Here is a 24,016-nt window from a genome sequence, read left to right as displayed (position 1 = left end):
ATAAATGCATTGCTATACAAAGGAATAATCACTTCTTGTTAATGCTGTAGGAAGAGGAAGAGCAAGCATGAGTTGACGGAGAGAAAAATGCAGGGTACCTGGACCATTTGCTTGGTTCTGTCTTTGCAGTAATAACATTACTACTAATAGGCGGCCTTAGATTAAACAGTAATAGTTAGCTCTGAGCAGTTAGAATTTTACTCAATAAAAATAATGACATTAAAAGCAGTGAGGAGGAGTTGATTGTATGCTGTGCTGCATCATCATCTTCATGAAAGAGAAAAGGCAGAAGCAGGTGGCTGGCGATTTCCACAGATAATGCTGAATGGGGGATGAGTCAGGCCTAGAGTTGAAGCGTGGCTCAGAAAAAGCAACTTGAGTGTCTAAAATCCTGCCTTATCTCTCAAACAGTTGCCATTCATATGCTGTTTATTTGGTGATTATCAATGTGGCTACCATCCCAGCTTATATCAAATATCACCAGGTAGATTACTGGCAGAAGATATGGTGAGGTTGCTTAGGGGGATGGCTGGAAAAAAAAAAAAAAAAGACTGTCTTAATTTTTCTCCAGTTTGACCTCTTTTCACCCAGGAATCCCCCCTGCCTTTATTTGGAAGGCTACATTCCAGACCCCACAGCAAACACAGGGTGTGTTTTCTCTGTAAACAGTGTTACAAGTGGAGGATTGAAAGTGTTTGCTTTGAAAACTCTTACTTAAGCAGTGAGACCAAAAAGGTTCACTCTCCGTCAATAGGTTTCTCCTCCTCTGTGAGTTGGAAAGATCACTCTTCTCTCATTACACGTTTTACTGGATCGAGAAACATAGGAAGGGTATTTGGAGCAGTCTCAGAAGATGGACGATCAGAGCCTTGGCCTCCAGATTTGGTCAAGTCTCTGTCCATGTCTGTCTCTACAAATAATGTTGAAGCAAAGTCTGATGAACTCTAAGGCTGGAAGTTTGTCATGACAAATTAAAAGAAGTTAGCAGGAATATCCTTACCCCTCCCAAATTTTAGAATCTGTTAATAAATCTATAATTCACAATTGGACTAGGGAGGTGGATGTTAATTATAAAAGGGCCATCCGAAACGAAAATAATAATTAGGACTGACTCTCACTGGCCAGTAGGTCACCACTGAGCTCTATGATAATGGACCAGTGACCTGATTGTGTCTGTTTTTGCTCATCATTGCACCCTTCATGTTTTCCAGAGTTCCAGGTGTATAATAAGCTTAAAGTAGATATTTGAGTAAAGGCATGAAAGAAGGAATGAATGAACAGATGAATGAATGAATTCAGAGCCAAGCCTACTGGACCCAATTAAATAGTTTGTTCCCTACTCACTCCACACCCTACACTCAGCACTTGTATTTATTGTGAAACCAAGCAAACGGAAACATCCAGGACAGCTTTGAGGGGCATTCTCCATCCCTGCCATTCACCCATTGCATGGCTAACATGTTTTATACCTGAGCTCATGATGGATCCAAGAAAGGATAGCACATGCCTTCAGACCCTTGGGAATATAAGCCTGTCTCTGGAATACACAAAGCTGCATTGTATTAAGTCTGAATGCATGTACCTTAGGCCTCCTAGTTCATTCCCTGCCCAGGGAAAAGGAATTGTTCCACACCAAAAACAGAGTAAAAGTTCACGCTACTGACATAGGAACCTGGTAAACAGAGAAATAAAACCAACAATGACCTGGAGGAGGTGTAGGATTGACATCTACCTAGAATTACCAACGGCACAGCTATGGCCATTCTGTCTTGTGTTATGTAACCTAAAGGGATTATAGGATTCAGAGAATTAAATTAGTAGTAACTCAAATCAATTCTCTTATAAAGCATTTATAAACTTTCTTTATTCAGTTTTCTTCTTCCATTTTTGTCCTCCACCATCCCCTACCCTGTTCCCACACACTGGTCCTGTGTCTTTTAACTTGTTTGGATAGTTAGAGAGGCAGCTGAGAACACAATAGGTACAGCAGTCATTTTATTTCCCTCCAAGTATTGTCTGTGCCTGGAATGAAGAACTGCACAGAAGGATATAGTGTTGACCAACTCCACTGCTTTCCAATCTTGTACAAATTATCCAGCTGTTGGGAACACTGAGACACAGTGTTTCACAAAGTTCCTTCAGATGGCTTATGACAAATGAGTGACATCTGGCGATGTAAGCTGACTCTCATCTCCAAGTATGATTAATACATACCACTTCCAATGACTATAAAGCACTAAATAAGTGCCCATTATTAGGGAACTCTGGTCAATCTGCAGATCCAATCACATAACCTGTATACTGGTGGGTATCATCAACTTCTTAAGATGATGAGTATCAACAGCCAGGGAAGGATTGGACCCACTTTCCATGCCATTTCAGGTAGATCATGAGTAACAGTTCCACAGAGTTATGTCAGTAGACACCTTTATTTCCATCCACTGCCCTGTATAGGCTTCATCTTTAAGAACTGGATCATCTGAGAAAAGTTGGAGACACTTGTTTGCAGTGTTTAAATGTTAAAGGGGCAAAGTACAAAACGATGACCCCTGGAAACTTTGTCTATTGGCCTGTCTCCTTCGTGAATGTGAAATGTCACTGAGGGTTATCATTCTTAGCAAATGTTGCTAGAAAAAAATGTCAAGTATAACTGAGATCTGAAAGTTCTTTTGCTTTTTTTTTTTTTTTTTTTTTTTGAGGTATGTGGGCCTCTCACTGTTGTGGTCTCTTCCGTTGCGGGGCACAGGCTCCGTACACGCAGGCTCAGCGGCCATGGCTCACGGGCCCAGCCGCTCCGCGGCATGTGGGATCTTCCCGGACCGGGGCACAAACCCGCGTCCCCTGCGTCGGCAGGCAGACTCTGAACCACTGCGCCACCAGGGAAGCCCCCTTTTGCATTTTTTTCCTGATAAACTTCTATCATTTTGTAAGTGGATGCAAACGTGAATTTTTATAATTTGACCTATTGTCAGAAAAAAGTCATCAAAAATACCAAAACAAAGACTACTTGCTCATTAAAATATGTAAATCTATTTAGACACATTAATTTACTAAGCTAATTTATTGTTGCTCTGAAATTCTTTACAATAGGAGAAATACACTACCATCGTAAAAGTCCCTGGGTGTCAGTGTCTCATAAAATTCTAAAAACAGGGCTTCCCTGGTGGCGCAGTGGTTGGGAGTCCACCTGCCAATGCAGGGGACATGGGTTCGTGCCCCGGTCCGGGAAGATCCTACATGCCACGGAGCGGCTGGGCCCATGAGCCATGGCCGCTGAGCCTGCACATCCGGAGCCTGTGCTCCGCAACGGGAGAGGCCACAACAGTGAGAGGCCCACACACCGCAAAAAAAAAAAAAAATTCTAAAAACAGCTAAAAATGAGATGTTTACTTGCTCAGGTAGATTTATACATGAGGTTCTAATGAACTATTAATTTGACGTAGAAGTTACTCGGGGTTATTCATGTTTGACTTTTTGGAACAATGCCCAGATTAGGTTTCTTCTTCCAATTTGGCTAATACAAATTATTTAAAAAGTGAAACAGAATGGTAAGGAAAGAGACAAGAAGGACGCATTTAAAAGGACACATTTAAAACACAATCTGCATTGGCCACATATCAGGACATGATCTTGAACTTTGTAAATTTTAAAGATGTATGCAAACATACTTGCATTTTTTTTTTCAAAAATTTCAAACTAGTCCCTGTTTGCAAAGGGTACCAGGTCACTTAGTAAAATCTTACTGCAGTCCTTAAAGAACACCAAATGTGCTGAGTTATTTTTGCAAGTGATTTCCCAGATTTAAATGGGCAAAGTATATTAACTTAGAATTAAACAGCCAATGAATTCTTTCTGACTAGTTTTCTGCCAGGAGAAAATAATGAAACCTTTAACCAGAAAATGAGAAAGCTCCAAATTCTTCTGAGGATATTGCAGTAAAGTGATTATCCTGTAATATTAGAGTACATGAACATACAAAGGGGGTGTAGAGGCATAAGGAGTTTTCAGGACTCATAACAGTTTTCCCACAGAAAACCAGGTTTCCGGTCTATTTCCAGAGTTTAAAGGGGAAGGGAAACTGATGTTTAGTAAAATACAGGCTTTTCATCGGTTCATTTGGTTTGATGACTATTCCCCAATATACACCTGGAGTATATTTTTAATAAAACCAGTCCCAGTGAATTTTTTTCAGCTATGTCTCATGAGTTGTTTAAATAACAACTGGTACATTCATGTGCGTGCGCACGCACACACACACACACACACACACTCACTCACTCATTCACATAAACGGTCTTGATTTAATTAACCTGGTAAAGAACATTAGATCAAAAGTGGTAAAATACAAAATTAGGGCCATTCTGTGCTCTGTTCTCATATGAGTATCCTCACTTACTGAAGCATTGAAAAGAGATGTACCAGGTAAGATACTTTGAGCTGCAAGTAGGAGAAAACCCAACAAACATGGTTCTTAATAAGGACAATTATTATTTCATAGAAAATCGAGGGATAGGACTATAGGATTGGTTAATTTGGTGGTTCAACATCATAAAAAAATTGGATTTTTATCCATCTTTCCACATCTCACCACAACTATAAAAAGTAAGTGAGTCATGGGGTTCAGAGAGGTTAAAACACAGGTACAAAGTCACTCAGTAAGCGGCTGAGCCAGGATATCAGCCCACTCTGTCTGAGTCTGGAGCCTGTTCTTCTAATCACACTGAAACCATGAAATACGTTGTTGATGTTAAACATTATCTAAGGAAATAAGTAATGCCTCTTATTAAACATAATGATATACATGAGCACCCAAACAACTGGATCTGCTTATTGTACAACCACGGACTCCCTGGCCCTGCTACATACTTTTGAAAATACACATCGAAATGCTTACCTTATGCTTCAAAACGAGTTGTCAAAGATCATAACATCTTAGAGAGAATATGAACTGTGTCATGAAGGAAGCAAATAGTTTCTGAAGTCATTCTGCTAGTCTTCAGTTAAGTTTATTGTGATTATACTAGAACTTCCAGAGAGCTTTCCCATCCACTAGAAAGAGCCAGACACATGAGCAATTATGTTATCATAATTACTTCTAATACATTTAGTGATTGGAGGCCACTGTTTCATTTACTCATCCCCCCAAACCTGAATAGGGTCTTTTCTCCATTTTTATGTCTGTTTCATAAATGGGTGTCTATCTTCAGTGTGCCCATGTATGGTTGTACAGGTTAGACACTGAACAACTGTACCTCATGGCCCTAAATATTTCTACTTCCTCCCCATGCCACTCTTGCTCCAGCCGAAGGAATGCCCTCATCATCTGCTAGAAAAATGTCCTTCACTTTTCTGCTTTGAAAGTTTCTTTAGAATCACCATCTCAGGTCAGAACAACTATCTAGACGTTGTCACCTAAACATTTACCAAACATTTCCTAGGAGACAGGCTCTACATGGCAGTTTCAAGTACACAATTTTAAGTAGTCTGTGCAATAACTCTGTGAAATAAATATCATTATCTCTGTTTTACAGATAAAGAAACATGGACTCTGGGGATTTTAACAGCTCACCCCATGATACAGAGCTATTAACAGAGTTAGGGATTATGTTCTTTCATCTCCAGTGCAGTTTCCACTCTGGAAATTAGGGGAGAGATAAGATTCATTAGGAGAGCAAGGCAACCTAATGCGTGGTTGGTCAGAAGTACTGAGGGGATTGGGATTAAGGCAGAGCGTATGAGATGCTCAGGGGAGAGAAGGGGCATAGTGGGAAGGCCAATGACAGACCTTTGCTACTCATCTGTTTTTCCCAGAGCCAGACTCTGCAGCTAGGCCACTTTCCTATTTATCCCAGGTTCATTTGGTAATAATAAAATTGGGAAATTGCAAAAACAGGTCTGTTCAACTGTCATCACACATTGTGAGCATCTACAAGAAACAAAGAACTTCTGCTCTATATTGGCTTGAAAGAAAGAAATAATGTCTGCAGTTTGCAATTGAAGGTTTTATATTTGGCAGGATTACCAATCACGTGTAAATCATGGACAAGTCACTGAACCATCTGGTCACTGGTTTTATCAGCCATTAGCCATTAAATTATGTGGTAAAATGGAAACATTATTAATAGCTTGTGAATTGTTATTCATTCACATGTGGGGACAATGCAGAAATGCCCAAGGGAAAAAGTATTACATCGTCTTATTAAAATTTTACCGTAGTTTAAAAGTGAGATGTTAAGAGAACTCAAAATCTGGATAAGATGTAGTTTTGTCCCTCTAAGCCTGGAAGGACATGAAGACCCTGCCCAGTATGATAAAGAGCCCAGTGTTTTGTTTTAATGACTAAGTGCACACAGAGAATCTAGAAAATGGTGCACAAATGTGTTTTACTATTCACATGTGGTGGCCCGTTAGTTCATACGGAGTCCACCACTGATGGCCTCCAGGAGACTATTTTGTTTCTTGCCTCCCTCTCTTCTCTATTTCTTGTCACTCATATTTCTCTGTAGGTTTGTAGAGCCACAAGCCTAACACCAGCAAGACCTTGTTTCCTTGTTTCATTCTTTAGAATGAATCACTATATAAAAGAACCCTCCTTTTGTTACTACTGATTTAAGTTCATAGTATAATTTTCAGGCCTTATTAAGATGGAATAGATGAGAATGAAGAGAAAAGAAAAAAATTTAAAGAGAGAGGATACCGTCCGTTTATCACTCATGCATTCATTCGAAAATCAAACACATTTATAATTGACCTGTTATATGCCGGGCACCATCCTAGGAACTAGGGTAGGGATATACAGGAAACCAAATCTTTTCAGTCCCTACCTTCAGGGAACTTAGATTCCGGTGGAGAAAAATAAATCATACACAAATAATAAAAACAACCACATATCACATGACAATAATACCTCAGAGGAAAAATAAAGCAGGGCAATAAGATAGAGATGATAGACATAGTGGCATTTTATGCCAGCGGGTCAGAGAATGTGGCAATGTATGTAAAGCTTCTTTCGTTCAATATTTATCAACTGCCTTTGAAGAGCTGGGTACTGTATGAGGTCCAAGATGAATAAGACACGGTCCCTGCCCTCCAGGTGCCGTCAGCTCAGTGGAGAATCTCGCCACCTGCTCCATTAGGCAGACAGATTAGAAGTCTGAGGGCATATTGAGGCAGTAACATTGTACACAGCCACCAATCTGAACAGATTGTAAGTATTCCAAAACTCACAGTGGTTTCCATAAAATAATTCTCACTTCAAGTAAACATTTTCGGTTGGTGAGTAACTCTATTTTCCACCGACAGCCCTCATATTTGAGGGCTTCCTTAATGCAACGATGACTGGTTCTTCTGATTGGTTGCCAAGGATTCTTTGGGTCCTTATTGAAATGTACTTGCTCAACTCCTCCAAAGCAACTTGGCTGGCTCCTTGTTGTACTGGCAGATTCTCCCTCCTGTACTGAAAAATTTGTTCTTTCTGAAAAAGTTAGACTGTCCCTGGATGGTTTTCATGAAAAGATAAAAAAGAAAGAATTACAGGGTTTTTTGTTTTTTGAAAGTAAGTGATGAAGCACTTTGTATCCACAAGGTTTACACAAATGTAGGTCACATCCTAGTGACGTGCCATTTTATCCTCATTCTATCATGCTTTGTGCAGATACCTGGCTCCGAATGTCCGGATTCATCAAGAAGGCAGAGAAAAGTATAATTATGGTCCCAAAACTAGCTTGTATAAACAGCTGCTCTTCTTTATTGTGTTTTTAATACAACCTCCATACCCCAAGCTTTACAGAGTTTGTAATAATATAACATTGTTACAAAGAAAACTCAGTCATGGGAGGGAACAGCGCTGAGCAGAGAAGTCTTTGTTTTCCCGAAGACAGAGCCTTTTTTGATAGGGGTTGGGAGATCATATCACACACAGTTGTTCCGGAGTAAGGGAGACAGACTTGCTGATCTCTGCTAGCACAGACAATGATAATCCACTCACTCCGCAGGCTCCATGTTGGAACCTTCCTCGTCTTCACATCCCTCACCCTTCACCCCAGTTAGAAGACTCAGGAGAGGAAATTATTTTGGCTGAGCTGAGACATAAGCACAGGTGGTACCACTTGTTGTAAACTTTTCGGTTTTTATTGGGGGCTGTGAACTGACTTTTAAGTGGTTTTGCTCTGACCGAGAAACAGGAGAGCAAGGGCTCTCGGCCCTGGCTGTTGATCGATTGCACTGCTGCTGATTTCCAGAGGTTGCCATCTTGCAGAGGACAGACGCGTTTCTTCCCTGTGGCATCTCAGGACCATGGCGCCAGCCTGAATCACAGCCAAAGATCCTCATTTCTTTACTGCTCCAAACAGACAAACAGTGCATTTGGGCAGTTCTGCCTATTCTCTGCTGGGGAAATTTCACACCAAAATTTGAGCTTTGTTGAGCTATTCCCCTCCCCCTACTATTTTTTTTTTTTTTTTTTTTTTTACTGTGCCAAGGTAAAAAAACAATATATCATAAATTTTATCTTTTTCCTACATGTTGGAGTCCTTCCCATTGGTATAGTTTTCATTCTTATCACGGCCTCATTTATAGCAGCTTCCACTGCTGTGATCATGTCAGCTTTAGGTGTAAATGACAGACAGGAATTTTGCTATCAAAAAGTCAATCACTGGATAAGATCAAGAACTTAGTTCTAAATATAAACTCTTTCTCAGCACTTGCAAATAATAAATTCTGCCAAAGTTTAATGTTATGCTAAAATTCCCCATAGGAATTCTGCTCCTCCCTAAAAATTCTGTTTTCTAAGGATGTCACTCAAGGTGAAATTTACTCCAATGAATCTTAAGTAGCTGATCCTGTGGCTTTATTTGTATGTCCTACATTTCTTTGGTGATAGGTGCTAACATAAAACTTTCATTTTCAGCTCTGTGAACTTTGATTCACAGAATACGCTGCAATTAAGTAACTTTTCAGGGTGGCCTTCCAAAATGGGAAGGGTGTCCAGTTGTTGGTGGGTTTGGCTTAGGTTGTGCAGTTTGTTTGTTTGGGTTGTATGTTTTGAACATGTGCCCAGGGCTTTTAAAACGAGTGATGGGAACATTTGTATAAATGGAATTGAAAGCAACGGAACAGGCATTGCCAACACTCTAATTATGAACCTAGCAACATGGGTACTGATTTGAGAGTTTAAAGGGTATAAGACAAAATATATGGAAAGGAGGGGAACCTGGTGGTCTCAGATAAGATGGCTGTGTTTTCTTCTTAGCATGCAGGAAGTAAAAAGCATACAGCTCTCTTACCCTTTTGGATAACCAAAGATATGGCAAACTGGGGCCCTTTTTCCCAATATCCTTTTCACTATGAGGCACCATCTGGACAGAGGGTAAAGTTTCAAGGGAGCTAGAGTAGTCATTTATGTCAGGTCATGAGTATATCCACTCCCCGCTCCTCTCCATAATGTTTCCTTCAAGGCCAAAGGACCGGTGCATCATGGGGTGTTGAACTAGAGGAGAGAGAGAGAGAGAGAGAGAGAGAGAGAGAGAGATCACGTTGGCGCCATAACCCTTACGACTTTCAGTTGCCCAAGAGGAAAAATACCAAATTCTTTGGAACCTCTCTTCTTTTGACAGACAAATTTCCCAGAAACTGTAACCAGAATAACTTGAGGCTTGTTAAACAAGAGGGTATTACTAAGGTTGGGGTGGTGAACCAAAAGAATCTGGAAAGTTTGAGAATTGACAAGATATGGGTGGTTGGCACACACTTTCTCTTAATTTTTGAGTTTTTTTTTCCCTCCCTTTCATCTTCATTTCCAGGTAAGTATATTTCATTCCAGACTTAAAATCAAAATTCTCTTCTCTCCAGTCTCTGCGTAGATTAGGAGTAATTAAAAGATAAACATAACCTTGTCTCCTCCCTTTGAAATGCATAGTTTTATTCTAAAGAAGGTTTCATTGACGGGTCTCTTTTACTCTTGTTTCCTCCAAGTTATATATGAGATCGTATTTCCAAGGTAGCTATTATGCTGTTCTAATATAATTTAAGGGCAGAGTGGGGGGAGATAGCTAGCTGAGAGCATCGTTTACTTTTAAGGCTTTTTTAAAACTGATGGAAAATGACACACACCAACACAAATAGTTCACGGCCGATTCTCTCCCTGAGTATGAGGTCTAGAACTAGTGAGTTCCCATATAGAAGGCTGAAGCCCACTGAAATGCCCCAGCAGGCAGACACACACAGACACACACAACACACACACAACACACACACACACACACACACACACACACACACACACACACACACACACACACACACACACACAGCCAGAAGCTAGGAGCTTCCTTGAGAACAAGGACATCGGTTAGAAAAAGCCAGCTGTGCAGAGCAGAATTAAAAAGCTTCTAGATTTAGGTAAAATAGTGCCACCTGTAATTTTTTTTTTCCTTTTAAAAAGTATGGAAGAAAGAAAAAGGCAAGTTCTAGAAAAACGCAGCTAGCCTTTTAGGAAATGCCAAAATCTGCTCAGCTGTACTGGGTTATTTTCCTAGGAACAATACAACAAATCAATGGGTTTGAATTTAGTTATCGTGGTGGTTTTCAGAATGCCCCAAAAACTTGCCCCGAATTCTGACTCCCAGAAACTAGCCCAGAGGTTCTGATTCAGAGCATGGGTATTTTACTATCCACAAAATTATTATTAGCCTTAAAGAGACGGTTGTTTTAAAATCCTCTGTAAACTGCAAAGAGCCACATAAATGTTAATATTTAACTCATATGGTGTGGACAGTGTCCCTTGAATTTGTTGGATACTGTGCTAAGAACTCATGGTGAAATAAAGGAAGTCTGCTGTAGTGGCGTAGTTTGCACAGTTGATCATTTTCTATTATTAGTATTTACCAAGAATACTCTCCTCTCAAGAAAATGAATTCCTTAAGCAAAAATTTGTGAGCAACATCTTCCTCTCCCAAAGTAGTAGTTTTGTTGTTCCTGATTTAACTCAAAAATAACACATGAGCATCAAAACTTAAGTCCAGATTGTTTCCAAGGGGTGGGGGAAGGTTTCAGTATTTCTGATCCTTTCTTTGTTTTAATCACAGATTTATTCGGGGGTGGTGGTGGCTGGAATTTAGGCTACTTTGATGGCATTGCTTCCTCTTTTAATTGGACTGCAGGGAATGAAAATCATTAGGGTATGTTTGCATTGTATTTGGATGAAAGGGTTTTCCTTACTCTGTGTGCCCTGCTCACAGAACACATTCTTAGAATGACTTAATAGTGCATAGTTGACATACCTTACACACAGTGGAGGCCTGAATGAATGAGCCGTGGGATGAATGGGCATACATGAAAACTAAGTAAAAAGAAATGCTAAAAACACCCCACCAGTATCCAGAATTTGGGCTGTGTTTCATTTGTAGCTACTACTTAAAAATGGAATCCAATTAACGGGCCATTTCTTTTTCAATTATAAACGTGCTTTCACAAAGAATCCTGGAGCTGGGAGGTACTTTAGAAAAACTAATCTAGTCTAGTGTGTTTTCAAATTATGCTTCCTAGAGCTTTAAAGCAAGGTTACTCCACCTTGGTTAACATTTGAGTCACTTGTGTAGCTTTTTAAAAAATTATGCTAGTGCCCCATTCCCAAAGAATCCAATTCAGCTTATATGAGTGCCCTCTGGGCATATGGTTTAAAAGTGTTCCAGGTGATTTGAATGTTCAGCCAGGGGTGCGACCCACCATTCTAGGGGTTCGACACTCCCAACATTTAGACTTGTGGTCTTATAAATGCAAGTCTACTCTCTGGGGACAATACGATAGAATATATTAAACTGGGGTAACTGGGATATGCTTATGCCCAGTAGGGCTCACATTCATTTCAAAGAAAACACTAGACTTCTAAAAAATTCAGTTCAACAGTGTTGTATCTTGAACTCTTTGTACAAGACATTCTGCAGGTATACAAGGGACGCACAGAAGATTAAGGCCCAACTTTCTCTTGAAGATTTTACAGTCTTGCCATCTGGAAACATACCAAGCAGAGGCACAGGGAAGGAATGAGAAAACCAAGTATAAACATGACTTTGATAAAAGGCAGGTGTGTTATGGATGGCACAGGAAGGATTGAATCATGGATGAAATATAGTTTTCAGCATTTGCTCTAATAGCCATCTCTTCTTTCCCCAGCCTAACTGACCAAACTGAGCAGTCCTGACATCCACAGTCTGGGAACACAGCCTGCTCTGGGGCAGTGCAGGAATAAAAAGGAAAAAATAATGCAGGCGCTGTGCTCCTTCTTACCTCCACTTGGTACAAGGTAGGATATTTCCTAGAGCCTGAAACTCACCAGGCAGGAGGTTCTTCTGACGGAGAAAGCATGGGTGCCAAGTGTCCATTTCAGGACTGCTTCTAGGTGTCTGACACTTGTTTCTTTGTCAAGGGGAAGGCAGAGAAAAACTCCTGCCTGACTTGATTTGCTTTTGTGCTTCCTGAGGTCAGAGATTGTTAATAGTCCCAGTTTGGTTCATCTCCTGGCATGGATAATGAGCAAAGTTGACTGAAAGAAAGAAAGAAACAAAGGGAGAGAGGGAAAAAGAAAGGAGGGAGGAAGGAAGGGAGGAAGGGAAGGGAAGGAAAGAAAGAGAAAGAGAGAGTTAAAAGTTTCCATTGTTTTTTGCTCTTCATATTGGTCTTAACTCAGAATTTTTGGAATTTCTCTGTTCTCTTCTTAAACATAGTCACCTGGCAAAAGAACTTTCAAGTTGTGATTAGACATAAGTTTGCATAATTTCCCACTGATTCCATCCAGTGCATTCTCATATTTATAATATGTTACCATTCCAGTCAATGGATGGATACCAATAAAACGAGCTATGGAACACATCTTGGGCATGAGTGCTTTCTGTGATCTTTTATCCTACTTCAGTAGACTGTTTATCTAGCAGAAGAGAGATTCGAAGAATTAGTTTTTTGTTTGTTTGTTTGTTTTTTTTAACAAATAAAGCCACAAGTTTATTACCATGTGAGTTTAGAATCCAGTATAGTGAAATAATGCAACAGAGAAAAAATGGCCTAGGGAAGCCTGAAGAGTCAGATGTTTTAAATGAAGAAGTGATCGTGTCTGGGTAGAAGAATCAGGAAAACAAAGAAAAGCCCAACTCTTTGATGAAATGACTCTTAAAGGCTGGATGGGAGTTCAGCGTGTAGGTGATCATAGGAAGCTTTCTGGCTAAGAAAAAATGCACGTTTTTGTTCAGACAGTTCTGGAGTTTAGGGTATTGGTCGTAAAGAGGTGGAAGTTTAAAATGGAAAAATGGATTCAGGCAGCATTCCATTTGTGGTGGCCTTTGAATGCGGTAGAACATTTGTACTTAGTTTGGTCAATAATCATGAACCACTGAGGGTTTTTTATTTACTTATTTTTGAGCATGGAAGTTACATAACCAAACGTGTGCTTTATTAAAGTTAATTGGGCAGCACAGTGGAGAATGGATTGGGGCCAATAAGAAAAAGATTAGGAGCAGAAGAATATACAAAAAATTATTATTGTACTAGTCCAAAGAAAACTAGCGATGTTTGTATTAGAAAGATGGGTTTTGGTGGTAAGGAGACAAAATGCAACCTTCAAGAATTAATACCAGATAATAACTAACCAAGAATGGTGTTTCTACATTTATAAAACAGCATGGAATTGAATAGACTAAAGTAATAATATATGTGGGAAATAATAGTTTTTGTTTTGCCTCTTTAAATTTCTGCTGGACCTGTCTAGTGTTACTAGTAACTTTGGAGATGTGGTCAATGAGTTTTGAAAATCAGGATGCGTTGGAATAATATAGGTGATGATATAAGAAAAAAATGTACAGATAAATGAATGCTCTGTCCACCTAATAGAGTGTACCTAGTTAAAAATGCAAAGTTCAGTATGAAGGATTTTTTTCTACTGAACTGATCAGTTATTTTGACATCTTGTAGGAAACCATGAAAGTCTGTAATTACTCTCATTAAGAATTCTATGGGACTTCCCTGGTGGTGCAGTGGTTAAGAATCCACCTGCCAATGCAGGGGACACGGGTTCGAGCCCTGGTCTGGGAAGATCCCACATGCCGCGGAGCAACTAAGCCCGTGAACCACAACTGCTGAAGCCCATGTGCCTAGAGCCTGTGCTCTGCAACAAGAGAAGCCACCACAATGAGAAGCCCACACACCGTAACAAAGAGTAGCCCTGGCTCTCTGCAATTAGAGAAAGCCTGCACGCAGCAACGAAGACCCAGTGCAGCCAAAAATGAAAAATAATTAAAAAAAAAAATTCTGTGGAAGTATGAATCCATCCACTCCTGTTCAGATTCTATTATGATTTCTTGTCTGTGACATTTTGTTGTGTGTTTTAGTGAGGCCTAACTCTTAACCAAACTCTCTGTCACTGTACCTTTCAGCACAGGCCCAATAGGAGGGACTCTGAAGGTGACATCTGACCAGCCACAGTGGTATCCATCGTCCATCAAGTCATTCAGCAGAAATCTTTTGAGATCTGCTTATAGTTCAGCTTCTGTGCTTGTTGATAGTGATATATAAGAGTGTGGAGATGTTCAGAGATTAATAGGGTGTGAATACACACAAAAAAAGACAGAGACATAGGAAATAAGAAAAGAAAAGAATGTGAGACCAGAGGTAGGACAAAGTCATTCTACTTAATGAACTACAGGAAACTTTGTAAAGAAAGTGATGTTTCACATGAAATAAGTAATTATCATCAATTCATTTCCTCTTTCTCTCTTCCTAGCTCCATCCTTCCCTTCCTTTACTTTCCCAAATATTTATGGAGTACATACAGTGCTTAAAGCCTTATGATAAGATTTTTGGCTCCAGTCAGACATGAATATGCTGTCAAACCACTGAAAAAGAACATTTGCCAAGTATGGACACACCCAGTAGAAATCAAGTGGCATAATGAAGAATAAGATAAATATAGGAGTGTAAGACAAAGATAGAGAAAGGTTTGAAAAGTGGCTGAAAAAATAGTCGTCTTGATGTCTTCGCTGTGTTCATGGTCTTGAAAATTGCTCTCAAATGCCTACGGAAACATCCACAGCTATGCTGCACCTGGGAAGCAAGGTGAAATCTGGTAACTGGGGTCTCGTTCCAGGATACAAGGACTGGTTTGTCACTGGTCATTTATAATTCCCAGCCTGTGAAGAGATATACTCCCTATTACATAGAAATCAATTTGTGGTGTTTCGATTCTGAGTTAGTTTCTGAAAATCATTTACTGAAACCCTATTTGAAAGACCGTTTACAAATAACTTCATGACTCTGTATGGCTTTCTTGCTAAAACTGTGAAGACAACTTTGTTGGTGGACACAGAAATCTTAATAGTGTTGAAAAGCTGCTGTGCTTCAGGTTTTACTTTACCCTTGTGTTTTTTTGTTTTTTTTTTGGTTTTTTTTTTGCGGTATGCAGGCCTCTCACTGCTGTGGCCTCTCCCGTTGTGGAGCACAGGCTCCGGATGCGCAGGCTCAGTGGCCATGGCTCACGGGCCCAGCCGCTCCACGGCATGTGGGATCTTCCCGGACCGGGGCACGAACCCGTGTCCCCTGCATCGGCAGGCGGACTCTCAACCACTGCGCCACCAGGGAAGCCCTACCCTTGTGGTTTTGTTCTTTGTTTTTTTCCTCTCTCTCTAACCACTGAATCTTTTTTTTTAATTAATTAATTAATTAATATTTTGGCTGCGTTGGGTCTTCGTTGATGTGCACGGGGTTTCTCTAGTTGCGGCGAGCAGGGGCTACTCTTCATTTCAGTGTGCGGGCTTCTCATGGCAGTGGCTTCTCCTGTTGCGGAGCATGGGTTCTAGGTGTGCGGGCTCAGTAGTTGTGGCTTGTGGGCTCTAGAACGCAGGCTCAGTAGTTGTGGCTCACCGGCTTAGTTGCTTGGTGCCACGTGGGATCTTCCTGGACCAGGGCTTGAACCTGTGTCCCCTGCATTGGCAGGTGGATTCCCAACCACTGTTCCACCAGGGAACTCCCTAACCATTGATTCTTGGAGCACATTCTTTCTTTAAGGAGATTTAGCACCCTCCACAGTAGCTGCGGGCAAGACATTAACATCCTGCAGCACATCCTAGTCTTGAAAGATGAGTCAGCCTTGTGCAAATGAAATATATTAAACAAATGCTGCTTTACTTTTCTCTCATTCTCTTAAAACAATACCAACGCTGGCCAGGGAACCAATAATAAACTGTAGTCGGGCTTCCCTAGTGGCGCAGTGGTTGAGAGTCCGCCTGCCGATGCAGGGGACACGGGTTCGTGCCCCGGTCCGGGAAGATCCCACATGCCGCAGAGCGGCTGGGACCGTGAGCCATGGCCGCTGAGCCTGCGCGTCCGGAGCCTGTGCTCCGCAATGGGAGAGGCCACAACAGTGAGAGGCCCACGTACCGCAAAAAAACAAAAACCAAAAAACTAAAAAACTGTAGTTTCAAATTTAACTTCATCTCCAGGTTAGGTCCCATGACATTGACATTCGATAGATATTGAAACCAAGCTTTTCCTCTTTTAAAGAATCTTGTTATCCCTCCCAAGAAATCTCAGTGATTCATTCCCATCCTTGCCCCATTCTTCTGCCATTCAGCAAAAGGGAGCCTGTTCCATCAGTTTCTGGTCTCTGTAAACCTCCTCCTCTGTTGAGTGATTAATTACTAGCTTTCTGGTGACTTCTTAATTTTGTTCTGTATTTTTAAATATTCCTTCATTTCAAAATTCTCTAGTGTAAGATGCAAACACTAAACGGAATATAAGTAACGGCAATTACTTTCCTCTCTATTCAGCTTTGTCTTTACTATTAAAGGCACCATTTAAAATGTATAAAAATCATAAAAGTTTAAAACTTCAAAATAAACACGAGGCAATTAATTTTCTTAATGAAAACATTAGCATTTAAAGGTTAAAGTGACAAAAAATATGCTTATTCCTTAACATTACTAACAAAGTACCCATTTGTGTTAGCATGAGTTGTCTTTTTTAAAGATGTTCCAAGTATACAAAGAGAGATGGCCTCTGAATATTTAGACACAGTAGATTTAAAACAGCAAAACCAAAACACACTTTTATTGTTGGAAATACTGAAATCCACCGCTTCGTGTATGAGTTAATGGAACTTCTTGACAAATCACCTGTTAAATTTTAGCTGACAGCTTGTCATATATTAATTATAAATAATTGTAATATACGGCTATCATAATACATGCAACACAAAAAAATAGGAAAGGTAATTAGAGTCTATCCTTTATTTTCCCCCTTCACTTCTTGCTCACAAGAAAAAAATGACCCAATGTTTCACTTGGGTTGGGATAGTGCCAATGGTTAATGGAATGCCCCACTCTACTAAAGAATTTAATGGGAATATCCATTTGTCACAGTTGCATGCTGTAATCTCCAGTAGCAGAGCCAATGGAAAATAGCATCGTACCATAATGTCCTCTACACTCGGCAGGTGAGGGTGAAAGGCAGCCGCTGAACTGAACAGTCAGGGGAGAAAGCTTGGCTTTTCTAGGCCTGTCTTTAGAGAAAGATATGGATTTCTTTTAAGAGAACATTGCTGCCTGACAGCAATAAGAAACGCAGCCCTGGAGAAAAAGAAAGTACATTTCTTTCATATGGAAAAAAAGCGGGAATGTTTGCATAGCATGTCTCAAAATCTCTAACCACCTCTTGGTCTACCGGAAGCCCACCTGTTTGTAAAGAGACTTTGGGTAGTGGTATCAGAAAGACCAAGGTTAGATGCTCATTTCAGTCACCTCCTACTTTTGAGTTTGAGCTTTCAAATCTGAGGGGTGCGAATAACAGCGCCTAAACTTGCAATGCTACTGGTAGAATCCATAGAACTGTATGAGTCCTTTAAAAATTAGCATGGCACCTGAGTTGTCTTCCTTTCTTCTTCACAGTTCAGGTGGAATTATAGTGTAGTCTGATGACTTTATATGTGTATAGTTTGTGTTCTCAAATGAATGAAAATATTGTTTAGTTTAGGGACTGTGTTTTGTATATATTTGTTTTATCTTTCTCATGTGCCAGGTCTGTGTTTGATCAAGAAATATGCTACTGAGAAATGCCGTGTGAATTAAATTTGAAAAACTCTCTCAAACATGTTAACACTTGTAGAGATTGGTATTTAAGTTACTTGAGGATTAAAACCATTGTTATTCCATGTATGCATTTAGCAGCAAATTAATAATATATTAGGCGTAGCTAGCACCTATAGGAAGAGGTCTCAGATACTCATTTCAGCGCCTATGAAACAGTTTACTCTCTTCAGAATACATCATTTGAACCTATGTTGTATTTCTCCATTCTAACTGGATTCAATACAAACCACTGTAGCCTTCACAAAGAATATGTGATCAGCAACAATTACTGCAGTTCCTTGGTTAATAATTTATAACCAGAATAGAAGTAAAAACACAAGATTTTGAAGTCAAACAGTTGTAGTTTCTAGATTCTAGCTTGGCCACTCACTAGCTCTGTCAGCTTGGCCAGATCACTTATCCTCTCTGTCCCTGTTTCCTCACTTATACAATGGGGCTAATGATAGGTAATTAGCAGGGCAGGTGTTAAGATTGGAGGTGAGGCAGAGGCTTTGAAACTTTTTCTGTTAATCACTAGCCACAGGACAGAAACATAAGTTTTATAAAACAATGTTTAATACATATAATGCACTCTCTTTTCTTTCCTACTTTCATTTAAAAAATTGTTCATGACCCACTAGATTCATGACCCAGAAAAGGTCATGACGTGCCTTTTGAAAACCAGGGGGATAGCATGATGTTTAGCACATAATAGAAGTGTAACATAAGATTACTGTTATTCTCCTTACATTATTTTCAGCCTTATTTTTAGGCTGCTTCACGATAGATGAGTATAAAATCTTTCGAGTACTTCTAGGAATTAACTTCCTTGGATGGGGTCCAAAATAGACTCATACTCATCGTATGCTGAATTATGCACTAGAGGGGGTTGTGCTGTAGCAAAGCTTCTGTGTGCTATTCATCAAAGAATGTTAGAGCTGGAAAGGAACTAAGAAAATGTCTAGTACCATTCCTTCATTTTCCTTCATGTAAGTATTTATAGTTTTAAAATATTCTATATTTATTACTCATTGATAAGTTGAAAAACTGGCTTCTTGGATCCAGAACTAGGAGGTAATTAGGAATAGTTAGGGGAGAGGGGACACTGGGTCATGACATCTGGGGTTTTGTTCTCCTTCTGCCACCAAAGAGTTGGGTCACCTTAAACTCTCAGGGACTCAGTTTCCTTACTTGTAAAATTAGGTGATTTCAGCAGATGATTAGCCCACCTCTGACGTTTTTATGACCTCAAAGCTCCAAATGGTAAACTCTCCTAGAGGTTGTAGTAGATGCCACAGGGTGCTGTTTTGTTACAAATCTGATCTGAGTATATTGATGTGTGTATATTGGGCTTCAGTCTTATTCCCACTACAACTCAGTTGTACAGAGAAAGCTTGGTTCCTCTACGTGCTCTTTCTCTTATCACCCTGAATAACGCTGTCTCTTTTGCCCAATAATAGCTCAGATTCTCTAGTCACCTCCTTCCACTGCTACTTTTTTCTCTAAGATGTTTGCTTGTAGTGGGACAGGAACATCGAGGACCTCATGGTGTCAGGAAAGTTGGGTCCTTGGTCTTGTGTAATTTATGTATACTGTCCTCTGTCTCCTCTGATTTCTGGGTCCCTTTTCCTCCTACTTGTTGCTCACCTTGGTAATCATCATCACTAAGTTCTCTAGTTAACCTAACTTGCTACCAGTGGGATATGTTGATCCTGTTTCTTTTTCGACTAGGCTCCCAGGTAGTAATCAGACTTCCCAGCTGGTATCTTAAATCAGGTCAGAACTGGTCAGATCTTCTTAAATGAGGTAGAGGGATGTGTGTCTCTCCATCAAAGACAACAGCAGAGGAAATTCAGGGTTTTTTAAAACTCTGTTTGTTCCTCTAACATCCAACTTTGCAAGAGGAAAGTGGGGCTCACCAGTTGACGGGGGAGGGTGTGGCAATGAGAAAGCCAAATCAGAGTTTACACCTTGAGTGAGAATCACCTGTGCAGAGGCTCAGATTTCTGAAATCCATCCTTAGGGCATAAGGAACAGGTGTTCAGCATACCTTCTCGGCTTTTCAGTTCCTCGCATTATCAGAAAGTCCTGAAGGCTTGCCCAGGAATAGCTGTCCTCTTGATTTTTACTATGAGGCTAACCATTTTAAAAAAAAGAACAGGGAAGACTCATGCTAAGATGATCCTCCCCCCTCTCCCCTCAAATTGCTGGAGGACTAAACTTCATTTAGAGTGAAGCCTTTCAAAAATAGGTGATTTCTTTCTGGAGCACACAGGGGATGGAGGATTACTGACCGATCCTTCAGTGCCTTTCAGGAGCGCAGCATGCAAAGGGTGGGAACAAATGGGCAGCTTGAGACAACAGTCAGGATGCCAAATCATTAGGCTGAATCTAAGGGGTCTGCTTACCTTTGCTCTTTCAAAGACTGCCTCGAGCCTGCAGGAATAAGTATTGTGTGTATGTGCTGGCCTGAACACACAATGAGCAAGGGAGGTGGCTGGAAGCCTTGACTTTCCTTAACCTTTCTGACCAAGTTTCTAATAAATTTTGGTAGGCCAATTGCCAATGGTGGCTTCCAGCTGCTGACTTTTTCCATGTGCGTGAGATCCTTGAGGAGGAAAGAAGGTTAAAATTTGCCCCTTTAGCTAACAATCCACATAGTGTGTTCTGTAGATGAAGCTTGTGTAGCCCAACAACTGTCTAGGGAGAGGGTTCTGTGGTGTCCTACAGAGAAGCTGGGGGGCATTGCGTTTTCAACATCATAAAAGCAAGTGGCATGGAAGCAAAACAAGAGTTATAACACTACGATCGATTCCATACTTCCCTTTCTTCCTCTGTGATTCCAAAGGGGATCCACCAAACATCCCTGAATGAGGCTACCGAGGTGAACTGGGACAGTGGACATAAACTGTGTCTCATCAACACGCTCCTTATATTTTTATCACTGCTTTGAATGGGGTGCAACCGGCATCTTTCCTCCCCTGTGCCAGGACCCGGGGCAGGAAGCACCCGGGTGTGCAGCTCTTAGGAGATGAGTGAATTTGTTAGAGGGGGGGTCTTTTCTGTCCTGGTGGATGGCTGCTTGGGAGTGACGTCACCCAGCCCCCTCCTCTGCAAGTGTGTGTGTGAGTGAGTGAGTGTATGTGTGTGGGTTGCACGCCTCCTTCTCCCAGCTCTCCTGCCTCCTTCCTTCGCCCGTCCAGCTCTCTGGCCCTTTCAGTGGGTCAGGGGTCCAGACTGAGGGACTCGCCAGCGGGCCTGGCTCTCCCCTCGGCCGAGCGCACCCACACTCCCACTCTCGCGCCGGCAAAGTGCACGCACAATCCCTCAGCGCCGGGGCACCGCGATTCCGTGGGATCCCCAGCATGTTACGAGGATTTTCGAAATCAGTCAGACTAGGAAACAAAGAGAGAAGCTTTTCCAATCACTTTCCTGAGATTTTTCATTTAATTTGCCCATCAAACCATCTCGCCCTCAACCGTAACGACCGGGTTCACGCCAGGGCTGAGGGCTGGGCTGGACTGGCCATCCCTCGTCCTGGCCCTTGACTCCGCGCGGGTCGGTCTCCGGGCGTCGCCTAGCCCCCTCTCCCCGCCTCCCCACTCCCCCCGCCGGCCTCAGTTTCTGGTTACCTCTCGTGTGCGCTTCACTTTGGGGGGGGGAAGAAGAGAAGAAGGGGAGGGAGGCGCTGAGGGGGGCAGCCGAGTTGCTATTTGTGGCCAAAGAATCCTCTTTAAAAGAAGCAGCAGCAGGAAGGAGGAAACAGGAGAGGCGGAGGGAGGAGAAGTTACGCGGCCCCGGACCCCCCAGCCGCGAGCGGCGGAGCGTCGAGGAGCGGGGGGAGGAGGAGGAAGAAGAGCGGGAGGCGGAGGGAGAGGAGACACACGGCGGCGGCGGCGGCGGCCGGAGAAGCAGGCGCAGGGCGCGCAGGAGGAGCGGGAGGAGGCGGAACAGCCGCGGAAGCCGCGGGCTCAGAAGGGCCAGGAGGACGGCCCGGGAAGAGGAGGCGGAGGCGGCGGCGGCGGCGGAGAAGTGGATAGGGGTGGAGGAAGGGAGGGCGGGGGGACGCGCTCCTTTGGATGCTGGATTTCGGCGTTTGGGACTCACTCGCTGACTCTCCTCCACTTCCTCGCTCTGGACTGGGCTGGCCGCTCGAGGAGCGGGCGGCGGCAGCCACGGGGGGGATTCCCGCGGCGGGGGCCGCAGCTGCGCGGGATTAAATCGGCCGCCCGGACTCCGGCGGCTGGGGCAGGCGTGGGCTGAGCGGCCGTGGAGGGGCGTGAAAGCGCTGGAGCAAAGTGCTGGTGGCGGCGCGGGAGGCGGTGGCGGAGGCTGCCCGGAGCCGACATGACCAGGTGAGTCTCCCGAGCTGATCCGGTCCGCCCCCCTGAGTCTTCCCGGGTCTGCGTCCTTCGGTGTCTGCGTCCGCGGCTCGCCCGGAGCCCGGCTCCCGCAGCCCGCAGGTCAGGGGCCGGAGCTGCACACTCCGGCGTCCGCGAGCCCAGCGCCCCGGCTCCGGAGCGCACAGTTTGCTGTTCGAAACCTCCTTGGGCAGAGGTCCTCCCCTACACGATTCGCTTCTCGCTTAAAGCCTCAGACCAGGGAGAGTGGCAGTTCTAGAGAATGAAGGTGTTTGAATCTGTGTATTTGTGAGATTCCCCGCTTTCTCCTCCTGGGGTGGGCGTAGTATTGGGGAAATGGTGGAGCGGCGGGGCACTACTACCCTACCCAGGGATTCTGCCACTGCAGTTTTCTGTTTTTTCTTTGTTTTTTTAAGAGGCAATGATTACTAATTTAAGGAGGGCTGGTTTTGGTGATTTCTTTCTTTCCTCTGAACTAGTGGGGAGAAGGAGAAATAGCAGGAGTCAAAGTCTACGCGGCTGCCATAGAGGAGGGGGATTGTTTTGGAGACCTTTCCGTGGCAGAATCAAAGCTCGTAGTTCTGCCACGGGAATCTGCTGTTCTTACACACTCATTCCGTAGGGAAGGGAACAAAGAATTTATCATGAAAAGTCCAAGTTGTAGGAAACAATTTTAAAAGAAAACCAAGAACAAACTAAACGTTCTTTCCTTTCCTGTCGGTTTATTGTAGCTTTCACATTGGCGTGTAGAAAACTTGAATTGTCTATCTGTGAGGTTGATTTTCATTTAGAAGCATTAACAAATTAAGGCAGTTTTCTTATGCTTAAAAAAAAAAAAATCGTGGACACAGTGTGAGCTTGGCTTTCATTAATTGGGTGCTCCAGTATTGTGAATAGTAGGTCCATTCTCCAAAACCTGGACTATCACAGTTCACTTGTATTGTTTCCAGCCTGCTTCCCAGTACACGACTTGCCTACTGTCTCCTCTGTTTTCTAAAATTCTTAGAGCAATCCCCCAGACCAACCTACAGTTTGTGCCTTAAGCATACAGGGAGATTCCTGAGGGATCGCTGCCCTGTATTTTCTCTTAAACTTTTTTTTTTTCTTTTTATCCCCCCCTTGACATGCCCACAGTCATAGTACCATTGACTTAGAGCATAGCACATACATTTTGAGCCTCTCAGAGACTAGCAACTGCTTGTGACTTGAGATAGATTTTCTTTTGGACTTCCAGTGCTTCAAACGTGGACCTTTCCATTTGGTGTGTTTTTTCCAACCATCCTGTAGCACACATATGGGGTGTTAGTCCAACCATTGATACTTCTGACCATTTTGGCAGTTCTATCACTGTTTCAAAGTGTACACATCCACCACTCAACTTGAGTAAAACCAGGGTGACGTACTGCCAAGACTTGAAATATTCTGAATTAAAGGAATATTTAGATGATAGCAACCTAAAAATCATACCATGTTGTTAGTATGATGATATCCAGGACAAAGCTTAATAAATATTGTACTTATTTAGAAAACATTTTGTTACATGCCACAGAT

At 42.2% G+C, this 24,016-nt stretch overlaps 1 protein-coding gene and 1 long non-coding RNA gene across 19 annotated transcripts in view; one reads left to right on the top strand and one right to left on the bottom strand.

The window, feature by feature from the left end:
* Positions 1 to 24,016, top strand: part of PTPRD (protein tyrosine phosphatase receptor type D) — a 2,143,764-nt gene that overhangs the window by 1,596,568 nt on the left and 523,180 nt on the right. For 4 of the 16 annotated variants that reach the window (XM_060300928.1, XM_060300927.1, XM_060300925.1 and 1 more), the window contains exon 1: positions 21,881 to 22,459. The exons of 8 other annotated variants lie outside the window; for them this stretch is intronic. The gene's annotated coding sequence lies outside the window, so the exon portion shown is untranslated. Of the gene's footprint in view, positions 1 to 21,880; positions 22,460 to 24,016 lie in introns of those variants that run through there. 4 more of the 16 variants (XM_060300931.1, XM_060300930.1, XM_060300917.1 and 1 more) reach the window with 3 other exon arrangements.
* On the bottom strand, positions 162 to 22,434 carry LOC132597478 (uncharacterized). Of its 3 annotated transcripts, XR_009564332.1 has the most exons (6): positions 22,212 to 22,434; positions 14,414 to 14,533; positions 12,286 to 12,541; positions 9,285 to 9,487; positions 4,895 to 5,049; positions 162 to 529 (listed from the first exon to the last, which is right to left on the bottom strand). It is a non-coding gene; the product is annotated as an uncharacterized lncRNA (long non-coding RNA). The 3 variants fall into 3 exon arrangements; XR_009564331.1 differs by lacking the exons at positions 162 to 529; positions 4,895 to 5,049 and adding an exon at positions 5,950 to 8,388; XR_009564330.1 differs by lacking the exons at positions 162 to 529; positions 4,895 to 5,049 and adding an exon at positions 5,950 to 8,388 and having other exon boundaries at positions 12,332 to 12,541.

This window comes from Globicephala melas, chromosome 6 (genome assembly GCF_963455315.2).
Source record: "Globicephala melas chromosome 6, mGloMel1.2, whole genome shotgun sequence".
Taxonomy (NCBI): domain Eukaryota; kingdom Metazoa; phylum Chordata; class Mammalia; order Artiodactyla; family Delphinidae; genus Globicephala; species Globicephala melas.
The sequence above is the reverse complement of the archived record's forward strand: the minus strand, read 5'-3'. Positions and strand labels throughout refer to the sequence as shown.